Raw genomic sequence first — 12,265 nt, 5'->3', positions numbered from 1 at the left:
TCAAAAAGGGGGCAACTATACTCTCTTCATAATATGAGTCTATATGCAATCCCCCACACATGTCAATATAAGTTAGAGCAACGAAGCAGAACCAGGGCACCATACAAACCAAAATGTTGACACAGGCATTGGTGGCCGCCACAGTTTCCCCCATAGAAGGTGCACAAATAAATGTTGGGAGGGATGGGTGGGACAACGGGAGCACGGTTGAAGTTAGGGAAACTGGGGCAAGGGAGGAGGGGGCAAGTTTGAACTGGTGGAATTTGGTTATGGGAAAAATGGTATTGGGAAAAAAAGCACACAGGTAATGGGCACAAACACAGCGGAAGAAATAGCCGTAACACACTGGCAGATGTATGATATCACATTCTTCATTGACAGTGGCTAAGACAGAACCTGAAGACATCAAAATTGTGAGCTGGAATGTACGAGGCTTAGGATCTAGAGGCAAGAAAAGGAAAATTCTAGCATGTATTAATAGGCAAAACCCCAAGATACTTTTTTTACAGGAAACACACATATGGCCCCAACAAAGTGGGATACTGATACCGAACTGGGGGGAACATCAATATGCTACGAAATACTCCAAACGGGTGAGGGGGGCGGTGATTTTAATACACAAATCACTACTGTTTACAAGAAAGATGGTTGATTGGGACCCAGAAGGAAGATACGTGATAGTACACGGCACACTCTGTGATAAGGAAATACTCCTCCTTAGCGTTTATGGGCCCAATATAGACAACCCAGAGTTCTACTCCCAGTTGTTCCAAAACTGGCGAATTTCCCCACAGCCCGTCTGATTTGCGGTGGTGATTTCAATACCATCCTAGATGTACACACTGACCGCACGTCAACACAAACTAGAACATTAACCAAGGCAGCACAGGTAATACTTACACATATTGCTTATCTATACCTAAAAGATGCATGGAAGACGCTAAACCCAAATAAATGTAAATATACTTTCTACTCCACCGTGCATGACATGCATTCTAGAATAGACTTATGGCTTGTGGACAATGAAGTTTTATCTTGGGTTACGGAGTCCCATATTTACCCTAGAACTTATTCAGATCATTCGCCAATTCAAATGACATTACGAATTCCTGGCAGAGTAGGGAATAGACCCCCATGGAGGTTTAGACCTGCTGCGCTACAGGACCTGGTCTATAAAAACACTATGTTACAACAAATACAGGACTTCTTTGACATAAATGTAAACTCGGTTAATAGCCAGGCCATACTATGGCAAGCATTTAAGGTCTGCATCAGAGGTAACTCAATATCCACGGAAAGTGGAATCCTTAAAGATATCAGGGGTAGACTGGACCGACTAGAGACACAATTGAACGCACTACAATCACAATATGCACACACACCCTCAGCACAACTGAACTCGGAAATAAAGATCAAATTAGATCAGTACACTGAGGCAGCAGAACAAAAAATCTGTCATTTTGACAAACCCACCACTGCACGTAGGTACGGAGAAGGGGAACGCCTGGAGAAACTACTAGCCCAAACAATAAGAGAGGAAAGAGGACCATCAATCATACCATGCATACATAAACCCGACGGTACAGCGACCACTGAAAGGGAAGCGGTGGAAGAAACATTCTACACGTTCTACAAGGACCTATACTCCCCACAGTGCAAAGTTACTGAGGAAGAGATTCAACGTTATCTCTCTCAGATCCTGACGACCTTGATATCTGACACTACTAGAGAAACATTAGAAACCCCGATCACCAAGGCTGAAATAGTGGAGGCGATAAAGACACTCCCCAATGGGAAAGCCCCAGGATCTGATGGCCTTGGGGCAGAATTCTATAAAGAATTCAGCCAAGAGTTAACCCATAGATTATACGCTGTATGGGAAGAGGCCCTAAACAAAGGTGAACTCCCTGAAACCACCAGAGAGGCAGTGATCACACTACTGCTAAAACCGGGAAAGCCCCCAGAAGATTGCGGCTCATATAGGCCTTTGTCATTAATAAATACAGACGCGAAGATATTTGCTAAAATCATAGCGGTTACACTTACACCACTGATGCCCTTTATGGTACATGATGACCAGGCAGGGTTTATCCAAGGCAGGACCACAGCGATGAATATTAGGAAATGTCACAAAATTATGGTTACAACCCGCCCCCCCCCCCGACAAGCAAGCGATAGCGGTATCACTTGATATGCGCAAAGCTTTCAACACTGTTTCTTGGCCCTTCTTATTCAGAGTCCTGCGCAACTACGGGTTTGGCCTTAATTTTATAAAATGGATACAAATATTATATATACACCCCCACACCAAGATTAGAATTAATGGACGATTAACACACAAGCTAGAACTTTGTGGAGGAACAAGGCAGGGATGTCCATTGTCGCCTCTATTGTTTGCCCTAGTAATAGAACCACTTGCAGATATACCTAGGTCTAGAAACAGCTCATTTGGACTACAGCTGGAGGACAACCCACAGATCATAACCCTATATGCAGATGACATCCTATTGTACCTCAAAAACCCGGATCGCACACTAGGCAAGGTCTTAAAAGAGGTAGAGTAATTTGGAGAATACTCAGGATTGAGGCTAAACCCCAACAAGTCAGAGTTATTCCCACTAACAGAAAATACAATACAACCCCAGAACCTACACAGACTTATATGGAACCCGGCATACATTCTATACCTAGGTGCATACATCGCCAGGACGCCCCAACTAGCTCGTGCCCTGAACTATAGCGCTTTGGTGGTCAAGCTATGCACTAAGATAAAACGCTGGGGTGCACTGCCCATCTCCATGATGGGAAGGATTGCTGTGATCAAAATGATCATACTACCGAAACTGTATTATATATTTAGCACAGTACCGGTTTGGCCGGAATGGGCCTTATTCGCGAAGATGACCAGTGCCTGCACAGAGTTTGTTTGGGGAGGGCATTCGAGACTAAGCTGGAAGACACTGACAAACACATGCCAGAGGGGATGATTGATGGCACCGGACCTGGAATTATACTACCTTGTAGCACAGGCACATCATGCGGCTCAGTGGGCCACACAATTCCTCATCCCTGGAACCCCACCACCCACCCAGAAGGAACGCGAGGCAATTACAACGCTACACGGGTTGTCTAGATCATCTCCCAAACACTATAACACAATAGACCCCACTAAGGTAACAATAACGGCATGGGCTAAAATAGCGGATATATTCGCTACAAACAAGTTGTACCATCCTAGTATGCCACTCTGGGGAGACCCCCCAAACACCTTTCAACTTGGAAGGGGAAGTGGCCAGGCACTGAAGTGCACAGGGCATCGCGCAATGGGGACAGCTTTTCATAGATGGACGCTTTGTCCAATGGGATGAAATAAAGGATATACTGGGAAACACAAGCAAATATAAACAGCAATATGAGACTGTGAGTAATGCCATACCAAAAGAACATCCCATATTTCCTGACGAACCACAGATAAACATAGGCCTTGGGTACATGTTCACCGGGGCAACGCAACAAATCAAAGCCTCAGCATTGTATAGAGTCATACTACAGACACGTCCAATAGACACACACACAGCCAGAAACAAATGGGAACATGATCTAGAACAACAAATAGAAGATAAGGAATGGGCCCAGATCTGTGAGCTTACCAAACAGGTCTCATCTAACTCTAGATACAAACTAATCCACTATAAAATCATAAATAGGACACACTACACCCCAGCAAAACTCAAACGGATTTATCCGGACATGCCAGGAACCTGCCCAAGGTGTAATGCAAACGATGCAAACATATACCACATGCTCTGGACGTGTATAAAGCTAAAAGACTACTGGGGTCAGGTGTGTGAAGCACTAGATGAGATGGCAGACCACCCGGTAGAATGGTCCCCACAGATTTGCATGCTTGGGGTGGTGGGGAAAATGAACCCGGTATGGAGGAAATTGTTGAACCTAGGTCTTCTTATAACTAAGAGAGCCATATTGATGAGGTGGAAAAGTGCGATCCCACCAACCAAAGAGGACTGGGACAGAGACATGATATGGACAAAAGACACAGAAGAACTATATATAGAAATGGTCCTGCCCACAGCCAAACCAAAAAATATATGGGCAAGATACAAACAATGGGCCTCATTATCCGGTAGGCGGTGAGCCATGGCGCTATTAGCGCCATGGCTCATGCCGGTAAAATACCGGCACCGCCTTGGCGGAAAGGGGATTTACCGCCCCATTCCAAGGTTGGAGGGGTGGTAAATCCCCCTTCCGCCATTGCCCTTCCCCATTCCCATTTCTGCCCCATAGAGCTCTATGGGAATGGGGAAGGCGCTAATTATGGCACCGCAATTTTGCGGTGCCGTAATTAGCTCCGAGGTCCCTTAGCGGGTTGGATTTTAACGCCGGCAAAAAGCAGGCGTTAAATCCCCCAACCCGCAAAGGGACCTCGTAGTAAGGTGGTAGGGATTTACCGGTACCGGTATTTTACCGGTACCGGTAAATCCCTACCGCCATCCGTGTAATGAGGCCCAATATCTCGCAGATAAAGCCGAAAACGCCAGTGAGATCTCAAATGGAAATTACTGTGTATGATGTAATACAAAGTGACGTTGTGAAGTATATATATACATGTGCTGTACCTGTGTGCACTATTAAATAAAGTGTTAAAAAAAAACAAAAGAGCTAAAGCTGGAGGCTCAAGTTTTCCAACGATTGCAGCAAAGCACCGGAATGCTTTGTCACCAGCTCTACGAGCTGAGCAATCTTACTGGGTCTCTAGAAGAGCTCTAAAAACTTGGCTCTTTGCATAATACAAACTTGAAACAACACCCTTGATGCTTGACCGCCATTGACGTTTTTACTCATGTAAAAGGTTTTGTAACAGTGCCTTGATGCCCCTGGGTTTAGTGTGCTTTATAAATGTGAAAATAAATAAAAATAAATGTTTATCGTAACTGCAAACCACCACTCCAAGACACATTTAGGAGTCTTCGACCTGGCTAATCATATCAAAAAGAAGGCATATCGTCAAGACATTGCTTGGGTAAAAAGTAATTGCCCCTTGACTAGTGAGGATAGGGGAACCAATTTGTTTTTGCTCTCCACCCGGTATAAAAACGGGCTCAAACATCATAAGCGTCTGACAACTAATGCCAACTGGAAATGTTTGGCCTACTATGGTGGAATGACAGCAACAGATTTTGGGCCCGTATCAGCGGTATATGGTGGTGGACTCCTCTATTGAATGTAATTGCATCCCTGAAAAGGTCTGGTGTGATTGCATATTGGATTTATATTTTGAAAAAAAATAACAAAAATCAGCTCCACCAGACCTAAGTTAACTGGTGTAAAAATTGATGACTTTGTCTTAGAGGATATCTTGGAAGTAATTTCAAAGTTAAAAGCCTCCAGTGCCCCCGGTGCTGAAACCATCCCCAATAGCTGGAGGGAATACATCTTGGTCCCCGTATATAAAAAGGGGGACAGAAATGACCCGTTCAAGTATCGCTGACAGGCAATGCTGACTCACGTGCAAAGATTTTCTCGTCCCTCTTGTTTAATAAATTGAAATATTCGGATGCGGAGAACAAGCTCCTTGCAAAATACCATACATGATTCAGGAGCACACAACCTATGTGCCTTACACTGTGTGGCGGAGGAAATATATTGTAGGTCATACTGCAAATTATACCTGTGCTTTATTGGTTATTCTAAAGATTTCAACTGCGTTTCCAGAACAATTTTGTGGAGTAAGCTAGAGGGTTTGGGCTTGGCCCATCGACTGCTCTATCTTATCAGGTCGCTCCACTCTGAAATGACAATTACTGTCAGGATGAGCCAGACCAGCAATATTACACGCCCGATTGCGACAAATCAGGGTCTAAATCAGTCGTGTGTTTTGGCACCCCAGCTTTATAACATCAATTTCGAAAGGATTGTGTCCTCCCATGTATTCTTCATCTTTGATATTAATATCTTGCCAGCTTTTCTGCTTCGGAAAAATAAATTCTCGCCCGGGGCGCTGTACTCCAAGGCGTGACATCGATGTCCCTCGAGCGTCGACGTCAACGTCAGTATAAATAGCTTGTGCAGTCCCTGTTGGCTTCAGTTCCCGTTTTGCTGAAATCTTTTGCTTCGAGTACTGATGGCGCGCTTCGTTTTCTGTAGAAAATGTTTTTCATCATCTACCCCTTCAAACCCAAAAGTCGGGATTTAAGAAATGCTACGACTGTGAGTCAAAGATGCCCATAACACACCCTCACTGCGTCCGCCTGTGGTGTTTAGGCTCTGGGCACCGTACCGATGACTGCGGATCCTGTTAGTCCATGTTAGAAAAAGCTCTCCGGGAACACAGAGGTAAACTGGCAGTGGGGAGGGTGGCTTCGAAGTCTTCTTCGAAGAAGGAAAAGAAGTCCGGGAGTCTAGAGACTATACCCGTCGTAAAATATCGAGGAGGTTCCGGTTGAGAAGTTGATCGAGGCAAACTTTGTCATTGTCGCAGAAGGCGAAGAAAAGATGCCATAGGTCTCCCTCGTCGTCATCTGATTCCTCATCTGAGGTAATCGGGTGTCCGACAAGGTCAGATTGCCCACGTAAATGGGATGCCTTTAGAGTTGAAATGATGCAGGTTTTCCAGAATGCGGCCAAGACCTCCTCAAAAGAATCGCACAAGAGCCATGCCCCGGTCATCCTTCGGATGACTCAGGGAAGTCGAAGTATGAAGCCGGCTATATGTCGAGAGAGCACTTGACCTGATGAGAAGGCGTCGAAGGTATCGACTCGAGAACCGAGTCCGTCTTCAATACCGTCGAAGAAGCACAAATCGTCGAGAGAGTTGACGACTGTGTTGACGCCATCAGCTTCTAACATCTCGAAGTCGAGGGCGATTCCGATTAAATCAGCTCCTTTTTTGAAGTCGTCTTCCACGCCGTTGACGGAATCTTCGATCTCATTGAAGCCTGTGCCAATTCAGGAGAAAATGTACAGACCAATTCCAAAAAAATACTTTTATGGGCCTCATTACACGGATGGCGGTGGACCAAGGTGCTATTAGCACCTTGGTCCATGCCGGTAAAATACTGGCACCGCCTTGGTGGAAAGGGGAATTACCGCCCTATTCCAAGGTTGGTGGGGTGGTAATTCCCCCTTCCCCCATTGCCCTTCCCCATTCCCATATTTGCCCCATACGGCATAATGGGAATGGGGAAGGTGCTAATTATGGCACCGCAAATTGCGGTACCGTAATTAGCTCCCTGGTCCCTTTGCGGGTTGGTTTTTAATGCCTGCAAAAAGCAGGCGTTAAATTCCCCAACCCGCAAAGGGACCTCGTAGTAAGGCGGTAAGGTTTTACCGGTACTGGTAAAATACCGGTACCGGTAAACCCTTACCGCCGTCCGTGTAATGAAGCCCTATGTCCTCAATATATGAGGAGGAACTCTTCTCTGATGAGATTTCTCCATTTGGTGTGCAGTTTGGCACTACAAATTTGCCTGAAGAGCTCATTGATCAGGAATCAAGAATGAAAGACCTTTGTGACTTCCTCTAGTCTGCTAGTGGTCTTGACACTTCACCAGAACTGGAGTGTGGCAGGCCTGACCCTCTGAGCATGTAGATTCTAATTATAGAAATCTCATGAATAGCGTCACGGACAATATGGGTTGGAGCAGAGCTTCCACGGTGTATGTGCAGGATGATATGACAGACATCCTAGACCAGGGGCAGCAGAAGCATACAATTCTGCCCTTCCACAAAGCCCTTCAGAGGAAGCCCTCCAGAATCTGGGCCTGCAGTGAACAGAAACTTCTCTAGGAAGTATAGAACCTCTAGCAGTGACCCAAACTACCTCACCAAGCACCCTACACTAGAGGGCATGGTGGTTCAGGCTGCCACATCAACCAGGCAATCTGCTTATCCCTCTATCCCTCCAGATAGAGATGACAAAAAGGTAGATGCCTGGTCTTGCAATGGGCCTCATTACGACCCTTGCGGAAATGGAAAAATGATGGCGGAAATGCAATACCGCCATCGAACACCGCTCGTTGCGATCATGACCCGTCACCGTAAAGTACGATGCCATTAGCGACACCGCAGTGAACGGCAACGCTAACTGCACCAAGTACGCGCACGCGCGCCTTGCAAAACCGGAATCACCGCCATGGCGCAACGGTACGCGAATTCTGACCCTAGCGGACATGTACTGAACGCCATCAAGCACGTCGTAAAGTACCATTCCGCCATGGCGAGAAATACGGCATCGTGAACCAACCGTAAATGGCCCACTGAGTGCCTGTACTCCACTCCCTGGCCACATTGCACAACTCCTGGCAGGCGCAATGTACCCACACTATGCAACCAGTGAAATCTACAATTCACCCATGCATGCCAACGTAGAAAAGCATGCAGGGGCTCAAAGCGCCCCGTGAGTGGGCATCCATGTACGGCATGTCACCATAGCCGTACTGACGCAGCACAGGCATGTGAAGGTACAATACATCAAAATGAAAATCAAGAACACATGACACAAAACAACAGTAGTCCCCCATCGCTTGCCACCAGCGCAAGGCAACATCCAAAACAGCATCCTGAGGGGGATTGCACCAGCCCTGTACTCTTGCCAGTAAACAAACCAACCATCAGCAGAAGCATGTACCACACAAGTTGGCAGAGTGACTGAGCAGCCAGGCTCATCCCAAGAGGGGCCGATGGGAGCTGCAGGGCACAGATGGCATCAATACAGAAGCTATTCCAATGGACATGACCCCAGTCCCCCTCCAACAAACGCACGCAAACACAGTCACCTGTGACCAGCCACATTCTGAACATCCCATCATTCCACCAATCGACCTGGCTGACAGGCACCAGTCGGCCAAAAGCCAATCCCCCGCCCCTGAACAGCACATCATGTAAACAGTCACAATGGCAGCCCCTATCCGTGACCATACTGTGCTACGTAGGCAAACGCGGCCAGTACTGTACCACACAACTCAACTCAGAAGGCGGAACACAATGCAGATCATCTCGCAATACATACCGCCACAAAGCGAAAATCGCCACATCACCTGCAAAGAACAACGCAACACGACAAATATCGGAATACAATTTAAATGCACATCCAAATGACAAAGGCCCCACAGCAATTTGCAAAATAACACCAAAACAACCATCATCACCGAGGGCTGCATCTGCAATAATTGACCAGCTTCCACTTGTGTGACGCCCTGTACCATCATGGCACACAGGGCCTACATCAACGTTCCAAAAGGCAACATGGAAGCGGCAAGAACCGCAGGTCCGTCCCATGAGGCAGGCACTAGTCGAGCTGAAAGGCCGAAATGTTGCACCTAGCCACCAGTACAGCGTAAGGGCATGTGGCCCATTGGCGATCGTCCCATAAGATCGAAATGGTGCTCCACTGATTCACCCGAAGCTGCAGGAGTCGAGAGTAAAAACCATCTGGAGGAGTGGCGTAGAGATGGCATCTGCAATAGGGCAGGAGATACCTGTCACCCAAAAGAAACACAAATTAACCGATTGCATTACGGGACTCATGATGCATTACAATCTTCATTCAACACACCAAATCCACACCCATATGCATGCTAGCCCACTCCAAAGGAATATACACACCCCTAAATCAGTATCGAATCATAACGAAATCAATCGAGCTAAATACACCATTGGCAACGTCGGTTACTGTGCATGCGTCCGTCAAGATAGAACCCATGACATGGGATTAGTAACGTGCCTAGACACAAGTGTATGAAGGCGCGTCGAGACAGGGAGGATCCGACAAGGGCAGATAGACGTATGTCCCACTATGGCAGCCTTGCATCACATAGCGCAGGGGAAGGGGAGTGATTCAAAAAACCCATGTACATGGCAGACCCTAAACGGAATCATCAGTCCATGCATCCATTCATCATTCCCTCATCCCGCAATGAAAACGCATGAATATTCACTCACATTATATGTGAAACTTCCATCGCGTCTGTGCGTAATGCAGTCCGCAAAAACCACTGTGCCCCTGGCCGGATCTGTAGTGTTGTGAAGCAAGATGGATTTGGGAACGTCCTGCCTTATCGTCCACTACGCTATTGCGCATCCCATTCAATTCATATCATTCATTGCCTGCTCGTTATGGGCCATGTCCCAAGGACATTCTACAATAGAACGTTACATTTCCAGCCAGACCTGTGGGCGTATCCTCGCCGCTACTTCAAAACCAAAAATGCTGGCCTTCGAATTCCTCACTTGCAACATTACGTCGAAAAGGCTTCTGTGAACGCTTGCATTCACAATTACATCAATGTAGTGCGGCTGTGTGTCATAATGCTAACTGGCTGCAATCACAAATGGGACGCCACGCCCGTCGGTGAAGTACGTTACTGTGCTGCATGAGGGTCGGCCATCGATCGAGCCCTACATACCACTGACTCTTCACAGGTATGTAAGCGGCTGCAATCATAGCATGTGTAACAATGGGAGCATAGCATGAAAATCAGTCAAAGTACATCACACTGCCATCGGGATTTGATACATGATTCCAATCCCAAGATGCCATGCGGCCAAATGCAGCCTTACGTGCGGGACGTGCTCGGCCAGAAGGGATAGCATCTGCCACAGAATCATTCAATCAGCACAGGTGGAGGCCATACAGGCCGACAGCACATATATAGCAGACCCAAACCCCTCCCACAACCACTCCCACTCCAAAATGCTACCGGCAGGACTAGCGATGTTGGGCCTGGGGGACCAGATAGCACTGCAAGTGCTACAACTACAAGAAGACGACGAACAACAACAGGTACAACAACCGGGCGCACAGGGGAGACGGAGGAGAAGGAGGAGGAGGAGGGCAAGGCAGGGTCAGCAAGGCCCACAAGCACTGCCACTACCACCACGCAGGCGGCCCGCAATCCCACGCCTCCGAGCCGATCCGTTCAACCTCACTGCTGAGCAGATCCACACCCTCTACCGTTTGGACCGGGACACCATAATCGCCATTGTGGACATGACACATGCTGACCTCGTGAGCATGATAGATAGCCCAACCGCCATCCCACCCCTACTGAAGGTGGTGTCTGCACTCCACTTCCTGGCCACAGGCACCTACCAGCACACAGTCGGACAGTTGCATGGCATTTCACAGCCACTGTTCTCACGGACACTCTTCCAAGTGCACGATGCCCTCCTGAAGCACGCCGACGACCACATCACACTACCACGCACGTACCAGGAGATTACCAACGCAAAAGTGGGATTCCATGCACTTGGCGGCATCCCGGGTTGCATTGGTGCCATCGACTGCACCCATGTTGAATTGGTTGTCCCACATGCCATGGAGGTCCAGTACCGCAACCGGAAACAATTTCATTCAATCAATGTGCAAATGGTGTGTGACTCCAACAAGATATTTACGCATTGTTGTGCCAGATTTCCAGGATCTACCCATGATTCTATGGTCCTGAGGAACACAAGAATACCACGCTACATGGAGCGACACGCAGGGCACAGATCCTGGCTACTCGGTGAGTCTCATTCCATGCATGACATCGTGGCCCATTTGATGCGTCAATGACCTTGCAGGAGGGGGGGGGGGGGGGCTACTTAGCACTATCATTCCACTGACACCCTTTATTCGTCTCATACAGGTGATGCCGGGTATCCACTGAAGAGATGGCTCCTTACACCAATCCGGAACCCACAGAACGAGCATGAGGAGGACTACAACCATGCCCACTCACGTACCCGTGTGGTCATTGAACAGGCATTCGGCCTACTGAAGGCTCGTTTCCGCAGCCTCAGCAGGTCTGGCGGGGCACTCATGTACAGCCATGAGAAGGTTTCTAAGATGGTCATGGCATGTGTCATGCTGCACAACATGTGCATACGTAGGAATGTGCCCATGCCCCCTGACGCTGTACTGCATGCACCTGAAGATGATGATGATGATGAGGGTGGGGATGTGGAGGCACCTCAAGGAGTCCATGAGGCACAGGATGCACGTGCAATCCGACAGAGCATCATAGATGCATGCTTCTAGCAACCACGCATGGTGCCTATTACACGGAAAGGGGACCTGTGGCACTGTGTGTGTGTAGTACAGGCACATTGTGGACTGTACGCCTATGAAGGCCTCGTACGCAAATATCAATGTCCACACATGTCATTGGATGATTATGAGATGCTGTATTGTTAATGTGATTTGATTTATACACCCTATGGACCCGCCACCCAGTGAAGCCCAACACACCCCCTCCACCCTACT

General features: G+C 47.7%; 1 protein-coding gene across 18 annotated transcripts in view; it reads left to right on the top strand.

The window, feature by feature from the left end:
* The window catches only part of CACNA1A (calcium voltage-gated channel subunit alpha1 A), a 2,932,691-nt gene that overhangs the window by 1,357,948 nt on the left and 1,562,478 nt on the right, over nucleotides 1-12,265 (top strand). The gene's annotated exons all lie outside the window — the stretch shown is intronic.

The sequence above is a fragment of the Ambystoma mexicanum genome, chromosome 3q, assembly GCF_040938575.1.
Source record: "Ambystoma mexicanum isolate Mex_15411 chromosome 3q, UKY_AmexF1_1, whole genome shotgun sequence".
Taxonomy (NCBI): Eukaryota; Metazoa; Chordata; class Amphibia; order Caudata; family Ambystomatidae; genus Ambystoma; species Ambystoma mexicanum.
This window is presented reverse-complemented; position numbering and strand designations above follow the sequence as displayed.